This window comes from Triticum aestivum, chromosome 4B (genome assembly GCF_018294505.1).
Source record: "Triticum aestivum cultivar Chinese Spring chromosome 4B, IWGSC CS RefSeq v2.1, whole genome shotgun sequence".
Lineage (NCBI taxonomy): Eukaryota > Viridiplantae > Streptophyta > Magnoliopsida > Poales > Poaceae > Triticum > Triticum aestivum.
Window position 1 is genome coordinate 31,265,808 of NC_057804.1, and position 20,674 is coordinate 31,286,481.

Here is a 20,674-nt window from a genome sequence, read left to right on the forward strand (position 1 = left end):
GCGCGCACGCCGATGGCGGTGCGATCTGCCGGTCGACGGCCTCGGGTCGGCGGTCCCGCCCATAGGGCACGCCAGCAGGCAAGCAGCGGTAGAAATTGGCGGGCCATGCCTCCCGAATCGCGACGACTCGAGCGCGCTGTCATCATGCGTGCGTTGCATTATGCCAACAAGCCAAAAGTTATGTGCCGGTGTCACAAAAGCTATGCAACGGTGACTAGTGAAAGGGTGGTTTGGCTGGCTACACCGCGGCATCCTCTCTCATGGCGATGTGTGCGGTGCCCTTTCTCGTGGGTGGGTTATAATTCTTGTGCGGAAGTAGTTTTTTTCAAAGGTAATCGTTTGGGAACGGTGCGCCGGCGGAACGCTCGGCCGGACGCTCCCGCTCGCGCACGCCTAATTGGCTGCGCACATGCAGGCCCGAGGGAGGCCCACCCAATGACAGATTCGTTTTATCTCCTCCCACCTTTGACTCGTCTTCCCCTCCCCAAATCTCTATGCCCAGTGCCCATCCTGCACACCTCGCGCTGCTCCTTTGCTACGAACGCCATGGCCGTCAGCAGGAGATCCAACAACAGGGGGTGGACGACGGCGGGTGCTGCAACCAGCACCCGCCGGAGCTGGGAAAGATGATCACCGGTGGCTGCAAAACTGGGGGCACCCATAGATGACTGAAGCGTGAACGCTGTATGGCATAGGCGGCGAGTCGATGTGCTTCAACCTGCATAACACAGGGCTACAACCGGCAGGAGTTTTTCCTGGGACCGGCGAGTTTTTTTGTTGCGTCGGAGAACTGCGGAAGCTATTGCCATGAAAAAAACTCGAACGGGCTACGGCAAAAGTTACAACCAGCAAGCAAAAAAGCTTCAACCTTTGTCATGGGATGCATTGGCGGTGACCACGAGCTACATCAGCGGTGACCTCGAGCTGCGCATTTTGCTGGAAGCGGCGTCATGGGGTGCTGCAACCGGTGATGGCAAAAGCGTCCACCAGCCATGGGAAAGCTGCAGCTACAACCGGGGGGGAAAGCACGCCCGGTGATCCCAATTGCTACAACCGGCATGGAGGAAGCTGCGATCAGGGACACAAAAAGCTACAACCCGCGGCGAAAAAGTTGCCACCGGTGACCGGGGTGGTCGAGAAGAAGATGCTACTACGGAAGTTATGAACGGCGATGAGAAGCTGCAACTGTTGGTGACAAAAGGTACAACCGACGATGAAGAAAGCTTCAACCATTCATGTCCCAGCACTGACCTAACAATTTTTTGCTGGGACTAATGAGCTTTTTTTGCTGCATGCGTTTAATGGAGCATGACGATGACGAGCTATGGAGTACGTCCGGCGACTGCAGCGACGTGTGCTGCGAGCTCGACGGCCGGTGCTACGACGGAGGCAGCATGGAGCAACGAGCTCGCTGGCGGCATAGTGCTAGCTCGGCGAGGGCCACAAAATGCTACAACTGGATTCGGCGGCGCACGATGGAGCCTAAGGGCATCTCCAGCCGTTCGCCCCCCAGGGCGCCTAAATAGAGCGGCCTGGGGGCGTGCCGGCGCTAGTTCGGCCCTTGGGGGCGACCTAGCTCCCAGTCACGCCCCCACGCGCCGGCCCCAGGATGCGGGAAATTCAAACTTGGTCATTCCCGCTCTCAAAAGACGCCGCAAATCCGGCGATCGGACGTAGTCTGGCGTTACAAAAAACAGAGCGCCGCCGTGCACAACGATTCACTCGGCGGGGTCGGCTCCAGGCGTTGGCGGAGTCGGCGTGCGCGGGCTCGTCGGTGTCGGAGCTGCTTCGGTGCAGGGCTGCGTCGGCGCGGCTTCGGCACTGCTGGGCGGCGATGTAGAGGCGTCGTTCGGGCTTGGCGTCCGTGTGGTCGTGGGCGTCGTCGGCGTCGTCGGCGTTGCCGTCGGCAGCTCATTCAGGATGAGGCCGCCCTGCACCAGGTACCACGCCTTGAGCTTCTTGTCATTGCTCTGGAGCATGTCCGCCCCGCCCATCAGAAAAGCCATGTCGATGTTCCTCTTCTTCGCGGCGACGTTCATCCAGAGCAGGTCGAGCTTGATGGCGTTGTTCTTCATTAGCGACGACCACCGCGCCTCGGTCTTCTCTTCGCGTAGGACGGCCCGGGCCTGGGCGTCGGCGAGGCAATGCTCGATGGACTCCTGCACTCGCGTGGTTGCCGCGTTGGTGCTTTTCCCCTTCTTTGCCAATTTGTGGCCGTCCGGCCGTCCCTATGACGCGCCCGGAGTCGTCGCGTCCGGCTTGTATGTCTCCTTGGCCTTGTCGAGGGCACGTCGGACTTCCGCCCACTTCTCGCACTTGTCAATGCGCTTGTAGGCGTGGAGGTGCTTGAAGTCGGCGTCTTGGTTGTCGCCCCGATACATGGCGAACATACGCAGCAGCTGCGCGGAGGGACAAACAGTTGGCGGGCGGCGGGCGTAGGGGACGAACATATGCGGGCGAACGGCATGCGTACCTGATCCTCAACGCTGGCGCCGCTCTCCGGGCGAGCCGCAACCTCCTCGACGATTCCATGCCATTTGTTGCACGCCAACTAGATACACCCCCAATGGTTCGCCATCGCCTTGGAGCCGCGCTGCATGTAGACGCCTTTGAAGTAGGGGTCGACGAGCTTCTGCTCGTCGAACTCGGCCTTGATGCGGTCCCAGTACGTCTCCAAGCTCTGGTTCGCGGCGGTGGTCGGGTCGAGGCAGACGACTTTCCATGCTTCGGCGAGGCATTCCTCCTCCTTGGATGTCCACTTGATGCGCGGCTCGCTTGACCTAGCCGCCCGCTTCTTCTTCTTCTGGCGCCCCTTCGTCGGAACAGGAGCCGGCTCCTCCTCCTCCTCCTCTTCGTCCTCCTCCTCCTCGGGTTCCTGTGCGTCGTCGCCGTAGACATAGCCGAGCTCGGCCTCCATGTCGCTGTTGAGGTCCACTACCTCGTCCTGGGTGGTGAACCCGGGAGACGCGACGGCCGCGGTCAATCCTGTCGCGATGATGTCGTCCATGTCGGCTCCCGTGTCGTCGGCATCGCCGAGGTGCGAGAAGGGTAGCGGTCCGCGGTAGAGATGGGGCGTCGGTGTGGACACGTAGGCGGCGAGCGGCGAGTAGTTGTATGGAGGGTACTACACGCCGACGAAGGCGGGCGAGGGCGTGCGCGTAGCGAGGTGACCATGAGGGAAGGTCACGTTTGGGTTGAACCCACCGTGCGTCGCCGTCGGCGTAGCCGGGCGACGATGAACCCCATGGAGATCTGGCGCCTTGCTGTCCCCAGGGCGTGTACTGGGCGTGGCTGACGACAGGTGGATGTTGGAAATATGCCCTAGAGGCAATAATAAATTGGTTATTATTATATTTCCTTGTTCATGATAATCGTTTATTATCCATGCTATAATTGTATTGATAGGAAACTCAGATACATGTGTGGATACATAGACAACACAATGTCCCTAGTAAGTCTCTAGTTGACTAGCTCGTTGATCAATAGATGGTTACGGTTTCCTAACCATGGACATTGAATGTCGTTGATAACGGGATCACATCATTACGAGAATGATGTGATGGACAAGACCCAATCCTAAGCCTAGCACAAAGATCGTGTAGTTCGTTTGCTAGAGCTTTGCCAATGTCAAGTATCTCTTCCTTTGACCATGAGATCGTGTAACTCCTGGATACCGTAGGAGTGCTTTGGGTGTATCAAACGTCACAACGTAACTGGGTGACTATAAAGGTGCACTACAGGTATCTCCGAAAGTATCTATTGTTTTATGCGGATCGAGACTGGGATTTGTCACTCCGTGTAAACGGAGAGGTATCTCTAGGCCCACTCGGTAGGACATCATCATAATGTGCACAATGTGACCAAGGGGTTGATCACGGGATGATGTGTTACGGAACGAGTAAAGAGACTTGCCGGTAATGAGATTGAACAAGATATCGGTATACCGACGATCGAATCTCGGGCAAGTAAAATACCGCTAGACAAAGGGAATTGAATACGGGATTGATTAAGTCCTTGACATCGTGGTTCATCCGATGAGATCATCGTGGAACATGTGGGAGCCAACATGGGTATCCAGATCCCGCTGTTGGTTATTGACCGGAGAACGTCTCGGTCATGTCTGCATGTCTCCCGAACCCGTAGGGTCTACACACTTAAGGTTCGATGACGCTAGGGTTATAAAGGAAGCTTGTATGTGGTTACCGAATGTTTTCGGAGTCCCGGATGAGATCCCGGACGTCACGAGGAGTTCCGGAATGGTCCGGAGGTAAAGATTTATATATAGGAAGTCCTGTTTCGGCCATCGGGACAAGTTTCGGGGTCATCGGTATTGTACCGGGACCACCGGAAGGGTCCCGAGGGCCCACCGGGTGGGGCCACCTGCCCCGGGGGGCCACATGGGCTGTAGGGGGTGCGCCTTGGCCTACATGGGCCAAGGGCACCAGCCCCTAGAGGCCCATGCGCCAAGATATAGGAAAAAGGGGAGAGTCCTAAAAGGGGAAGGCACCTCCGAGGTGCCTTGGGGAGGATGGACTCCTCCCCCCCTCTTAGCCGCACCCCTTCCTTGGAGGAGGGGGCAAGGCTGCGCCTCCCCCCTCTCCCCTGCCCCTATATATAGTGGAGGGGAGGGAGGGCATCCATACCTGAGCCCTTGGCGCCTCCCTCCCTCCCGTGACACCTCCTCCTCTCCCGTAGGTGCTTGGCGAAGCCCTGCAGGATTGCCACGCTCCTCCATCACCACCACGCCGTTGTGCTGCTGCTGGATGGAGTCTTCCTCAACCTCTCCCTCTCTCCTTGCTGGATCAAGGCGTGGGAGACATCTTCGAGCTGTACGTGTGTTGAACGCGGAGGTGCCGTCCGTTCGGCACTTGATCATCGGTGATTTGAATCACGACGAGTACGACTCCATCAACCCCGTTCACTTGAACGCTTCCGCTTAGCGATCTACAAGGGTATGTAGATGCACTCTCCTTCTACTCGTAGCTGGTTTCTCCATAGATAGATCTTGGTGATACGTAGGAAAATTTTGAATTTCTGCTACGTTCCCCAACAGTGGCATCATGAGCTAGGTCTATTGCGTAGATTCTTTGCACGAGTAGAACACAAAGTAGTTGTGGGCGTTGATGTTGTTCAATATGCTTACCATTACTAGTCCAATCTTGTTTCGACGGTATTGTGGGATGAAGCGGCCCGGACCGACCTTACACGTACTCTTACGTGAGACAGGTTCCACCGATTGACATGCACTTGGTGCATAAGGTGGCTAGCGGGTGCCAGTCTCTCCCACTTTAGTCGGAACGGATTCGATGAAAAGGGTCCTTAAGAAGGGTAAATAGCAATTGGCATATCACGTTGTGGTCTTTCGTAGGTAAGAAACGTTCTTGCTAGAAACCCATAGCAGCCACGTAAAACATGCAACAACAATTAGAGGACGTCTAACTTGTTTTTGCAGGGTATGCTATGTGATGTGATATGGCCAAGAAGAATGTGATGAATGATATGTGATGTATGAGATTGATCATGTTCTTGTAATAGGATTCACGACTTGCATGTCGATGAGTATGACAACCGGCAGGAGCCATAGGAGTTGTCTTTATTTTTTGTATGACCTGCGTGTCATTGAAGAACGCCATGTAAACTACTTTACTTTATTGCTAAACGCGTTAGTCATAGAAGTAGAAGTAGTCGTTGGCGTGACAACTTCATGAAGACACGATGATGGAGATCATGATGATGGAGATCATGGTGTCATGCCGGTGACAAGATGATCATGGAGCCCCGAAGATGGAGATCAATGGAGCTATATGATATTGGCCATATCATGTCACAACTATATAATTGCATGTGATGTTTATTATGATTATGCATCTTGTTTACTTAGGACGACGGTAGTAAATAAGATGATCCCTTACAAAATTTCAAGAAGTGTTCTCCCCTAACTGTGCACCGTTGCTACAGTTCGTCGCTTCTAAGCACCACGTGATGATCGGGTGTGATGGATTCTTACGTTCACATACAACGGGTGTAAGACAATTTTACACAGCGAAAACACTTAGGGTTAACTTGACGAGCCTAGCATGTGCAGACATGGCCTCGGAACACGGAGACCGAAAGGTCGAACATGAGTCGTATAGTAGATACGATCAACATGAAGATGTTCACCGATGATAACTAGTCCGTCTCACGTGATGATCGGACACGGGCTAGTTGACTCGGATCATGTAATCACTTAGATGACTAGAGGGATGTCTATCTGAGTGGGAGTTCATAAGATGAACTTAATTATCCTGAACATAGTCAAAAGGTTCTTGCAAATTATGTCGTAGCTCGCGCTTTAGTTCTACTGTTTTAGATATGTTCCTAGAGAAAATATAGTTGAAAGTTGACAGTAGCGATTATGCGGACACTAGAACGCTTATGTCCTTAATGCACTGCTTAGTGTGCTGAACCCCAAACGTCGTTTGTGGATGTTTCGAACATCGAACATACACGTTTTGATAACTACGTGATAGTTCAGTTAAATGGTTTAAGTAGAGGCACCAAAGACGTTTTCGAAACGTCGCGGAACATATGAGATGTTTCGAGGGCTGAAATTGGGATTTCAGGCTCGTGCCCACGTCAAGAGGTATGAGACCTCCGACAATTTTCTTAGCCTGCAAACTAAGGGAGAAAAGCTCAATCGTTGAGCTTGTGCTCAGATTGTCTGAGTGCAACAATCACTTGAATCGAGTGGGAGTTGATCTTCCAGATGAGATAGTGATGTTTCTCCAAAGTCATTGCCACCAAGCTGCAAGAGCTTCGTGATGAACTATAACATATCAAGGATAGATATGATGATCCTTGAGGTATTCACGATGTTAGACACCGCGAAAGTAGAAATCAAGAAGGAGCATCAATTGTTGATGGTTGGTGAAACCACTAGTTTCAAGAAGGGCAAGGGAAAGAAGGGATACTTCATGAAACGGCAAACCAGCTGCTGCACCAATGAAGAAACCCAAGGTTGAACCCAAACCCGAGACTAAGTGCTTCTGTAATAAGGGGAACAACCACTGGAGCAGCATTACCCTAGATACTTGGTAGATGAGAAGGCTGGCAAGGTCGATAGAAGTATATTGGATATACATTATGTTAATGTGTACTTTACTAGTACTCCTAGTAGCACCAGGGTATTGGATACCGGTTCGGTTGCTAAGTGTTAGTAACTCGAAATAAAAGCTATAGCATAAACGGAGACTAGCTAAAGGTGAGCTGACGATATGTGTTGGAAGTGTTTCCAATGTTGATATGATCAAGCATCGCACGCTCCCTCTACCATCGAGATTTGGTGTTTGCATTGAGCATAGACATGATTGGATTATGTCTATTGCAATACGGATATTCATTTAAGGAGAATAATGGTCACTCTATTTTGAATAATACCTTCAATGGTCTTGCACCTAAAGGAATGGTATATTGAATCTCGGTCGTAGTGATACACATTTTCATGCCAAAAGATATAAGATAGTAATGATAGTACCACTTACTTGTGGCACTGCCATGTAAGTCATAATGGTATAAAACGCATGAAGAAGCTCCATGTTGATGGATCTTTGGACTCACTCATTTTTGAAAAGTTTGAGACATGCGAACCATGTCTATTGGTGTATATGCATGAAGAAACTCCATGCAAATGGACCGTTCGGACTCACTTGATTTTGAATCACTTGAGATATGCAAATCATACCACATAGGCAAGATGACTGAAAAGCCTTGGTTTCAATAAGATGGAACAAGATAGCAACTTGTTGGAAGTAACACATTTTGATGTGTGCAGTCCAATAAATGCTGAGGCATGCAGTGAATATCGTTATGTTCTTACTTCACAGATGATTTGAGTAGATGTTGAGTATATTTACTTGATGAATCACGAGTCTGAATTATTGAAAGGTTCAAGTAATTTCAGTGTGAAGTTGGAAGATCGTCGTGATAAGAGGATAAAAATATCTATGATATGATCATAGAGATGAATATCTGAATTACGAGTTTGGCACGGAATTAAGACATTGTGGAAATTGTTTCACAACTAATACAGCCTGGAACACCATAGTGTGATGGTGTGTCCGAACATCATAATTGCACCCTATTGGTTATGATGCATACCATGATGTCTCTTATCGAATTACCACAATTGTTCATGGGTTAGGCATTAGAGACAACCACATTCACTTTAAAATAGGGCACCACGTAATTCCGTTGAGATGACACCGTATGAATTATGGTTTAGAGAAACCTAAGTTGTCATTTCTTAAAAGTTTGGGGCTGCGACGCTTATGTGAAAAAGTTTCAGGCCGATAAGCTCCAACCCAAAGCGGATAAATACATCTTCATAGGACAACCCAAAAACAGTTGGGTATGCCTCCTGTCTCAGATCCGAAAGCAATAAAGGATTGTTTCTAGAATCGGGTCCTTTCTCGAGGAAAAGTTTCTCTCGAAAGAATTGAGTGGGAGGATGGTGGAGACTTGATGAGGTTATTGAACCGTCTCTTCAACTAGTGTGTGACAGGGCACAGTGAGTTGTTCCTGTGGCACCTACACCAATTGAAGTGGAAGCTTATGATATTGATCATGAAACTTCGGATCAAGTCACTCCCAAACCTCGTAGGATGACAAGGATGCGTACTACTTCAGAGTGGTACGTAGTCCTGTCTTGGAAGTCATGTTGCTAGACAACAATGAACCTACGAGCTATGGAGAAGCGATGGTGGGCCCGGATTCCGATAAATGGCTTGAGGCCATAAAATCCTAGAGAGGATCCATGTATGTGTAGACTTTGGCAGAACGGCTCGATGGTCGTAAGGCTAATGAGTACAGATGGATTTCAAAAGGAAGACGGACAATGATGGTAAATGTCACCATTAAGAAAGCTCGACTTGTCGTTAAGATGTTTTCCGACAAGTTCAAGGAGTTGACTACGATGAGATTTTCTCACTCGTAGCGATGCTAAGAGTCTGTTGGAATTATATTAGCGATTACTGCATTATTTATGAAATCTTGCAGATAGGATGTCAAAACATTGTTTCCTCGACGATTTTAATGAGGAAAGGTTGTATGTGATACAACCGGAAGGTTTTGTCAATCCCGAAAGATGCTAATAAGTATGCAAATCTCCAGCGATCCTTCTAAGGACTGGAGTAAGCATCTCGGAGTTGGAATGTACACTTTGATGAGATGATCAAAGATTTTGGGTTTGTACAAAGTTTTATGAAAAACTTGTATTTCCAAAGAAGTGAGTGGGAGCACTATAGAATTTCTGATGAGTATATGTTGATCAGAAATGATGTAGAATTTCTAGAAAGCATATAGGGTTATTTGAAAGGTGTTTTTCAATAGAAAACCTGGATTAAGCTACTTGAACATTGAGCATCGAGATCTATAAGGATAGATCAAAATGCTTAATAATACTTTCAAATGAGCACATACCTTGACATGATCTTGAAGGTGTTCAAGATGGACCAGTCAAAGAAGGAGTTCTTGCCTGAGTTGTAAGGTATGAAGTTAAGACTTAAAGCTCGACCACGGCAGAAAAGAGAGAAAGGACGAAGGTCATCCCCTATGCTTTAGACGTAGGCTCTTCAGTATGCTATGCTGTGTACCGCACCTGAAGTGTGCCTTGCCATGAGTCAGTCAAGGGGTACAAGAGTGATCCAAGAATGGCTCACAGGACAGCGGTCAAAGTTATCCTTAGTAACTAGTGGACTAAGGAATTTTCTCGATTATGGAGGTGGTAGAAGAGTTTGTCGTAAAGGGTTACGTCGATGCAAGCTTAACACCTATCCGGATAGCTCTGAGTAGAGATACCGGATACGTATAATGGAGCAACAATTTAGAATAGCTCCAAGTAGAACAGTTATTTGGAATAGCTCCAAATAGAGCGTGGTAGCTACATCTAGGAGATGACATAGAGATTTGTAAAGCACACACGGATCTGAAAGGTTCAGACCCGTTGACTAAAACCTCTCTCACAAGCAACATGATCAAACATAAAACTCATTGAGTGTTAATCACATAGTGATGTGAACTAGACTACTAACTCTAGTAAACTCTTGGGTGTTAGTCACATGGCGATGTGACCTGTGAGTGTTAATCACATGGCGATGTGAACTAGATTATTGACTCTAGTGCAAGTGGGAGACTGTTGGAAATATGCCCTAGAGGCAATAATAAATTGGTTATTATTATATTTCCTTGTTCATGATAATCGTTTATTATCCATGCTATAATTGTATTGATAGGAAACTCAGATACATGTGTGGATACATAGACAACACAATGTCCCTAGTAAGCCTCTAGTTGACTAGCTCGTTGATCAATAGATGGTTACGGTTTCCTAACCATGGACATTGAATGTCGTTGATAACGGGATCACATCATTAGGAGAATGATGTGATGGACAAGACCCAATCCTAAGCCTAGCACAAAGATCGTGTAGTTCGTTTGCTAGAGCTTTGCCAATGTCAAGTATCTCTTCCTTTGACCATGAGATCGTGTAACTCCTGGATACTGTAGGAGTGCTTTGGGTGTATCAAACGTCACAACGTAACTGGGTGACTATAAAGGTGCACTACAGGTATCTCCGAAAGTATCTATTGTTTTATGCGGATCGAGACTGGGATTTGTCACTCCGTGTAAACGGAGAGGTATCTCTGGGCCCACTCGGTAGGACATCATCATAATGTGCACAATGTGACCAAGGGGCTGATCACGGGATGATGTGTTACGGAATGAGTAAAGAGACTTGCCGGTAACGAGATTGAACAAGGTATCGGTATACCGACGATCGAATCTCGGGCAACTAAAATACCGCTAGACAAAGGGAATTGAATACGGGATTGATTAAGTCCTTGACATCGTGGTTCATCCGATGAGATCATCGTGGAACATGTGGGAGCCAACATGGGTATCCAGATCCCGCTGTTGGTTATTGACCGGAGAACGTCTCGGTCATGTCTGCATGTCTCCCGAACCCGTAGGGTCTACACACTTAAGGTTCGATGACGCTAGGGTTATAAAGGAAGCTTGTATGTGGTTACCAAATGTTGTTCGGAGTCCCGGATGAGATCCCGGACGTCACGAGGAGTTCCGGAATGGTCCGGAGGTAAAGATTTATATATAGGAAGTCCTGTTTCGGCCATCGGGACAAGTTTCGGGGTCATCGGTATTGTACCGGGACCACCGGAAGGGTCCCGGGGGCCCACCGGGTGGGGCCACCTGCCCCGGGGGGCCACATGGGCTGTAGGGGGTGCGCCTTGGCCTACATGGGCCAAGGGCACCAGCCCCTAGAGGCCCATGCGCCAAGATATAGGAAAAAGGGGAGAGTCCTAAAAGGGGAAGGCACCTCCGAGGTGCCTTGGGGAGGATGGACTCCTCCCCCCCTCTTAGCCGCACCCCTTCCTTGGAGGAGGGGGCAAGGCTGCGCCTCCCCCCTCTCCCCTGCCCCTATATATAGTGGAGGGGGGGGAGGGCATCCATACCTGAGCCCTTGGCGCCTCCCTCCCTCCCGTGACACCTCCTCCTCTCCCGTAGGTGCTTGGCGAAGCCCTGCAGGATTGCCACGCTCCTCCATCACCACCACGCCGTTGTGCTGCTGCTGGATGGAGTCTTCCTCAACCTCTCCCTCTCTCCTTGCTGGATCAAGGCGTGGGAGACATCGTCGAGCTGTACGTGTGTTGAACGCGGAGGTGCCGTCCGTTCGGCACTTGATCATCGGTGATTTGAATCACGACGAGTACGACTCCATCAACCCCGTTCACTTGAACGCTTCCGCTTAGTGATCTACAAGGGTATGTAGATGCACTCTCCTTCTACTCGTAGCTGGTTTCTCCATAGATAGATCTTGGTGATACGTAGGAAAATTTTGAATTTCTGCTACGTTCCCCAACAGTGGATTCATCCCCGCCTGGTTGACCGATGAGGAAGACGCCGCCGCGCGCGCCGCGTTGTCACGGGCCTTCTTGGCTATGGCCCTGTTCCGCCTGTCGGCGGTGACTGCTTCGCGCCGCTGAACTTCCACCCTCCACTCGGCGTTCGACAGGCCCGGTGGCTTCGATGGCGGCGCCCTCGGCTTCCTCTGCTTCGGCTGGGCCACGACGCCAGTCGCGGTTGCCGCCGCGCGCGGCATGGCGTACTTCTTCGGCGGCATGGCGTGCTTCTTCGCGGCGAGCGGGAGGGGGTTTGGCGGGAGAAAGGGAGAGAATGGCGGGAGGAAGGCGAGTGAGCGGGAGAGATGCGAGGGAAAAGCGTCAAGAAACGGCGGGAAAAGGCCCTCGGGTCGCTTCCAGGGTGGGCCCACGTGCCTTTTTCGCTTGTGCCGGCTCCCCAAGCGCCCCCCAGGGCGCCGGGTTCGGCCTGGGTCCGCCGGCACCAGTTTTGGCCCGAGCCGGCGAAAAACGGGCTTCTGGGGGCGCGACTGGGGCCTTTTTTGGCGCCGGCATGGCAAAATTGCCTGGGGAGGGCCTGTTGGGGGCGCGGCTGGAGATGCCCTAAGAGTGCGGTGCCGATGCGCGCGCACTACATGCTGGAAGGAGGCGGTGGCAAGGAGCACGCCCGAGCCTGGATTTGAGACGGTTTGATGAGGTCAAGGTCAGTTTTCCTTTTTTTTTTGCGAAGCAGTTATATTACGAGGACGGCGCCAGAATCGTATGGCCCACATGACTCGTATCACGCGGCTGGCAGGCGACCGGCCGAAACTTTCGGCCGGCGCGCCGGCGCCTATTACTCCCTTTTTTCAAAACGGAGGGAAAGATTGACTCATCTATTAATTAAGTAGAAAATAATTGCCCAGTTAATTACGGAAAACCGGGCAAAAACCAAAACAACAAGGGCCAAGCCCACTCCCATAGACTGAAACACATAGGGCAAAGCCCACCCTAATCAACGACAAGTCGACTTGCAGCCAGACAACGCAGCTCCGACTCTGACGGAGAACTCAGAAGAACAAAATCAGACACGGATGGCGCCACCGAAAATTGCCGAAAGGGCCACCTACAGTCAATCATCATACACTACAGGGCCCCGCCGCCGCAGCTTCGACTCCACAACAACAATCAACCCGAGGCAAAATCATGGACACGCCGGAGAAGATCCGACTACCCCAACCATTGTCACGTCGTCGACATCGCTCCCACCATCATCGTTGCCACAAGAGTCTGGTCGCCACAGTGATTATCTCGGGGCCGCCGCCCCGACATCCACCACTCCGTCGCGCCCAGCGCAATCAACCAGCATCGCCTTCCGGGGCCGCCGCCCCGACAGACCACCGCTCCCCTCGAGCAGCAACGCCGCATAACCCAGCTACCCGCAGCCCACGTTGCTCAGGGCAACCGCTCGCAGACCACGAATGTTGCACCACATCCGGGGCCGCCGCCCCGACCACTACTAGGAAAACCCTTACCAGTAGCGCTGGTTTTTTGGCTATTAGTAGCACGGGCAGGCACGCTACTGCTACGGCGCTACATCTATTTTTTAGCAGTAGCATGTGTTTCAACCAGCGCTACTGCTACCTATGTCTAGTAGTAGCGCGCCTCTGCCCATTGCTACTGCTAATAGTAGTAGCGTGGCTATATGACCAACGCTACTGGTAAAGCAGCGTTGCTACTACTCCAAAACCCCATGCTACTACTAGTATTTTCTTTTTTTATTTTGCTATATTCGTATTTTTACAGGTTTTATACAATTACAACATACACATACACTGAAACTATATGAAAAATGAATGTCTCATCATCATCATCGAAGTGGCACAACATAGTCTCATCATATCCTCATTATCGAACACAAATGATGTTGATCTCATCATCATCTCGAAATAGCGATACAAGTTAATGATCACATGCTCTTACATTGTCAACGTAGACACATGTTTCATCATCTACCTAAACTATGACATACGAGATAAGAGCAATCACGATGATCAAAAGCGGTATCATGTAGTAGTTTTTGAAGCGGCGCTGGTTCTGAATCCCCTGTTGTGCCATGAATCTCAAGTAACTAGCTTCGGCTTCCGCTCTGCTATCAAACCCTTTCTGGCTTCCGCCGGAGAAGCCAGAGACCTGGGCATGATACTCTGGTCACTCATCATACACACCAGGAACATGCCCTACATACACGGCATACCACTTCCTCGCCATTGTTGATCTATATACCTGTCAGAGATGCACACACACACACACACACGCACACACACACACACACACACACACACACACATATATATATATATATATATATATATATATATATATATATATATCATGAAGCGAATTGAACGAAACAGTTATGAAATAGAAGCAACATATATAGTAAACATAGTTAACAAACACATCGTACCGAAAGTAATTAACTAGAGCGCGGCACCATACATCTAATAGTTTCGTCGTACTGAGACATTCGAAGTTTCGTCGTACAGAGAAAGTAACAAGTAACTAAACAGACACATTGTTTTTAAGCAGTGCACTCTTCCCATCTGTCCATATCCGGGAGGACGGACCCAAGCTTAGTGAAAGGCGTCATGTCCTGACGTTGCAGGGCAATGCGGGTTCGGACATTAGCTCGCGATATTTGGCCACCGTAGAACATCCCATTCTCTTCGAGGACATCTTTCATGATGATGGACGCAATTTCCTGCTGGATCCGGTAGAAATCATTTCGAAGTCGATTATCCGGCACGGCTCCAAAGGCTTCGGTCCATGGGTATCGAATGAAGATTTCATGCAAAGTGATTGCACATCCCTTATGTACTCCATCATTAGATGGATGACGTAGAATCCATCGTTCTCACTTCTTGCCCGTTGCTGAATGTAACAGAAGTCAGTCTTGTGGCTGAAACAGACCCCGACCTTATTTGCTTTTTTGCTTTGGATGTAGCCACCCCGCATGATGAAGCCTAGCATAGCTCTGTCCAGAACATACTTTATGTGTGTGTAATCTTTCTTCTGTATGTTCTTCGACGGGTCCAAATACAGAGCTCGGGAGTAACGAGGGTAAAGAACGATGAGAACGGCACGACACCCCCCGCTGCGCAAAATACACGATCAAGTTAGCCTCCATGCATGCAAAGTAATCATTGAAATGCACGAAAGGATGTATGTGTTATAGTGCTATCCGCGGATGACTTACCTGGGATGATAAGGTAGGAGAATCGTTTCTTTGTCCTTATTGCTGACCAAGAAATCTTCGATGTACTGAGTCGCATATTGATGGTCCAAAAGGTTGCTTCTCAAGAGAAGAAAGCCAACTCTGGACCTAAGCCTGAAACTGAGTGCTTCTACTGCAAAGGGATTGATCACTCGAAGCGGAACTGCCCCAAGCATTTGGCGGATAAGAATGATGGCAAAGTCAAAGGTATATTTGACATACATGTTATTTATGTGTACTATTAACTAATGCTCGCAGTAGCGCCTGGGTATTTGATACTGGTTCTGTTGCTCATATTTACAACTCGAAACAGGGGCTACGAATTAAGTGAAGATTGGCTAAGGACGAGGTGACGATGCGCGTGGGAAATGGTTCCAAAGTCGATGCGATCGCGGTCGGCACGCTACCTCTACATCTACCATCGGGATTAGTTTTAGACCTGAATAATTGTTATTTGGTGCCAGCGTCGAGCATGAACATTATATCTGGATCTTGTTTAATGCAAGACGGTTATTCATTTAAATAAAAGAATAATGGTTATTCTATTTATATGAGTAATATCTTTTATGGTCATGCACCCTTGTTGAGTGGTCTATTTTTTGAATCTCGATAGTAGTGATACACATATTCATAGTATTGAAGCCAAAAGATATAAGTTCAATATGATAGTGCAACTTATTTTTGGCACTGCCGTTTGGGTCATATCGGTGTAAAGCGCATGAAGAAACTGCTGATGGTCTTTTGGAATCACTTCATTATGAATCACTTGGTGCTTGCGAACCGTGCCTTATGGGCAAGATGACTAAGACTCCATTCTCTGGAACAATGGAACGAGCTACTAACTTATTGGAAATAATACATACCGATGTATGCGGACCAATGAGTATTGAGGATCGTGGTGGGTATCGTTATTTTCTTACCTTCACAAATGATTTGAGCTGATATGGTTATATCTACTTAATAAAGCATAAATTTGAAACATTTGAAAACTTTAAAGAATTTCAGAGTGAAGTGGAAAATCATCGTAACAAGAAAATAAAGTTTCTATGATCTGATCGTGGAGGAGAATATTTGAGTTACGAGTTTGGTCTTCATTTGAAACAACATGGGATAGTTTCACAACTGACGCCACCTGGAACACCACAGTGAAATGGTGTGTCCGAACGTCGTAACCGTACTTTATTGGATATGGTGCAATCTATGATGTCTCGTATTGATTTACCGCTATCGTTTTGGGGTTATGCTTTAGAGACGGCTGCATTCACTTTAAATAGGGCACCATCAAAATCCGTTGAGACAGTGCCTTATGAACTGTGTGAAGGAAATATGCCCTAGAGGCAATAATAAAGTTATTATTTATTTCCTTATATCATGATAAATGTTTATTATTCATGCTAGAATTGTATTAACCAGAAACATAATACTTGTGTGAATACATAGACAAACAGAGTGTCACTAGTATGCCTCTACTTGACTAGCTCGTTGATCAAAGATGGTTATGTTTCCTGACCATAGACATGTGTTGTCATTTGATTAACGGGATCACATCATTAGGAGAATGATGTGATTGACTTGACCCATTCCGTTAGCTTAGCACTTGATCGTTTGGTTTTCTGCTATTGCTTTCTTCATGACTTATACATGTTCCTATGACTATGAGATTATGCAACTCCCGTTTACCGGAGGAACACTTTGTGTGCTACCAAACGTCACAACGTAACTGGGTGATTATAAAGGTGCTCTACAGGTGTCTCCGAAGGTACTTGTTGGGTTGGCGTATTTCGAGATTAGGATTTGTCACTCCGATTATCGGAGAGGTATCTCTGGGCCCTCTCAGTAATGCACATCACTTAAGCCTTGCAAGCATTGTAACTGATGAGTTAGTTGTGAGATGATATATTACGGAACGAGTAAAGAGACTTGCCAGTAACGAGATTGAACTAGGTATTGAGATACCGACGATCGAATCTCGGGCAAGTAACATACCGATGACAAAGGGAACAACGTATGTCGTTATGCGGTTTGACCGATAAAGATCTTCGTAGAATATGTAGGAGCCAATATGAGCATCCAGGTTCCGCTATTGGTTATTGACCAGAAACAGTTCTAGGTCATGTCTACATAGTTCTCGAACCCGTAGGGTCCACACGCTTAACGTTGCGATGACAGTTTTATTATGAGTTTATAAGTTTTGATGTACCGAAGGTTGTTCGGAGTTCCGGATGTGATCACGGACATGACGAGGAGTCTCGAAATGGTCGAGACATAAAGATTGATATATTGGACGACTATATTCGGACACCGGAAGTGTTCCGGGTGATTTCGGAGAAAACCGGAGTGCCGGAGGGTTACCGGAACCCCCCCCCCCCGGGAACTAATGGGCCTTATTGGGCCCTAGTGGAGAAAGAGAGGGGCCGGCCAGGGCAAGAGGCGCGCCCCCTCCCCTTGAGTCCGAATAGGACAAGGAAGGGGGGCGGCGCCCCCCTTGCCTTTCCCCTCTCCCACTCCTTCCTTCCCCCTCCTTCTTGGACTAGGAAAGGGAGGGGCAAACCTACTCCTCCTAGGGCGCGCCACCCCCTTGGCCGGCCCCCTCCTCCTCCCCCCCTTTACATACAGAGGAGGGGGCACCTCTAGACACACAAGTTGATCCTCGTGATCGTTCCTTAACCGTGTGCGGTGCCCCCCCTCCACCATATTCCACCTCGGTCATATCGTTGCGGTGCTTAGGCGAAGCCCTGCGTCGGTAGAACATCGTCATCGTCACCATGCCGTCGTGCTGACGGAACTCATCCCCGACACCCTGCTGGATCGGAGTCCGGGGATCGTCATCGAGCTGAACGTGTGCTGAACTCGGAGGTGCCGTACATTCGGTACTTGGATCGTCGGATCGTGAAGACATACGACTACATCAACTGCATTGTCATAACGCTTCCGCTATCGGTCTACGAGGGTACGTAGACAATACTCTCCCCTCTCGTTGCTATGCATCACCATGATCTTGCATGTGCGTAGGAAATTTTTGAAATTACTACGTTCCCCAACAGTGGTATCCGAGCCTAGGTTTTATGCGTTGATGTTATATGCACGAGTAGTACACAAGTAAGTTGTGGGCGATACAAGTCATACTGCTTACCAGCATGTCATACTTTGGTTCGGTGGTATTGTTGGATGAAGCGGCCCAGACCTACATTACGCGTACGCTTACGCGAGACTGGTTCTACCGACGTGCTTTGCACACAGGTGGCTGGCGGGTGTCAGTTTCTCCAACTTTAGTTGAACCTAGTGTGGCTACGCCCGGTCCTTGCGAAGGTTAAAACAGCACCAACTTGACAAACTATCGTTGTGGTTTTGGTGCGTAGGTAAGAACGGTTCTTGCTAAGCCCGTAGCAGCCACGTAAAACTTGCAACAACAAAGTAGAGGACGTCTAACTTGTTTTTGCAGGGCATGTTGTGATGTGATATGGTCAAGACGTGATGCTATATTTTATTGTATGATATGATCATGTTTTGTAACCGAAGTTATCGGCAACTGGCAGGAGCCATATGGTTGTCGCTTTATTGTATGAAATGCAAACGCCCTGTAATTGCTTTACTTTATCACTAAGCGGTAGCGATAGTCGTAGAAGCAATAGACGACGTAAACGACAACGATGCTACGACGGAGATCAAGGTGTCGCGCCGGTGACGATGGTGATCATGGAGGTGCTTCGAAGATGGAGATCACAAGCACAAGATGATGATGGCCATATCATATCACTTATATTGATTGCATGTGATGTTTATCTTTTATGCATCTTATCTTGCTTTGATTGACGGTACCATTTTAAGATGATCTCTCACTAATTATCAAGAAGTGTTCTCCCTGAGTATGCACCGTTGCCAAAGTTCGTCGTGCCCAGACACCACGTGATGATCGGGTGTGATAAGCTCTACGTCCATCTACAACGGGTGCAAGCCAGTTTTGCACACGCGGAATACTCAGGTTAAACTTGACGAGCCTAGCATATGCAGATATGGCCTCAAAACACGGAGACCAAAACGTCGAGCGTGAATCATATAGTAGATATGATCAACATAATGATGTTCACCATTGAAAGCTACTCCATTTCACGTGATGATCGGTTATGGTTTAGTTGGTTTGGATCACGTGATCACTTAGAGAATTAGAGGGATGTTTTTCTAAGTGGGAGTTCTTAAGTAATATGATTAATTGAACTTAAATTTATCATGAACTTAGTACATGATAGTATCTTGCTTGTCTATGTTGATTGTAGATAGATGGCCCGTGCTGTTGTTCCGTTAAATTTTAATGCGTTCCTTGAGAAAGCAAAGTTGAAAGATGATGAGAGCAATTACACGGACTGGGTCTGTAACTTGAGGATTATCCTCATTGCTGCATAGAAGAATTACGTCCTGGAAGCACCGTTGGGTGCCAGGCCTGCTGCAGATGCAACTGACGACGTTAAGAACGTCTGGCAGAGCAAAGCTGATGACTACTCGATAGTTCAGCGTGCCATGCTTTACGGCTTAGAACCGGGACTTCAACGATGTTTTGAGCGTCATGGAGCATATGAGATGTTCCAGGAGTAGAAGTTAATATTTCAAGCAAATGCCCGGATTGAGAGATATGAAATCTCCAATAAGTTCTATAGCTGCAAGATGGAGGAGAATAGTTCTGTCAGTGAGCATATACTCAAGATGTCTGGGTATAATAATCACTTGATTCAACTGGGAGTTAATCTTCTGGATGATAGCGTCATTGACAGAATTCTCCAATCACTGCCACCAAGCTACAAGAGCTTCGTGATGAACTATAACATGCAAGGGATGGATAGGACGATTCCCGAGCTCTTCGCAATGCTAAAAGTTGCGGAGGTAGAAATCAAGAAGGAGCATCAAGTGTTGATGGTCAACAAGACCACTAGTTTCAAGAAAAAGGGTAAAGGGAAGAAGAAGGGGAACTTCAAGAAGAACAGCAAGCAAGTTGCTGCTCAGGAGAAGAAACCCAAGTCTGGACCTAAGCCTGAAACTGAGTGCTTCTACTGCAAGTAGACTGGTCACTGGAAGCGGAACTGCCCCAAGTATTTGGCGGATAAGAAGGATGGCAAGGTGAACAAAGGTATATGTGATATACATGTTATTGATGTGTACCTTGCTAGAGCTCGAAGTAGCACCTGGGTATTTGATACTGGTTCAGTTGCTAATATTTGCAACGCGAAACAGGGACTACAGATTAAGTGAACTCTGGCAAAGGACGAGGTGACGATGCGCGTGGGAAATGGTTCCAAAGTCGATGTGATTGCGGTCGGCACGCTACCTCTACATCTACCTTCGGGATTAGTATTAGACCTAAATAATTGTTATTTGGTGCCAGCGTTAAGCATGAACATTATATCTGGATCTTGTTTGATGCGAGACGGTTATTCATTTAAATCAGAGAATAATGGTTGTTCTATTTATATGATTAATATCTTTTATGGTCATGCACCCTTGAAGAGTGGTC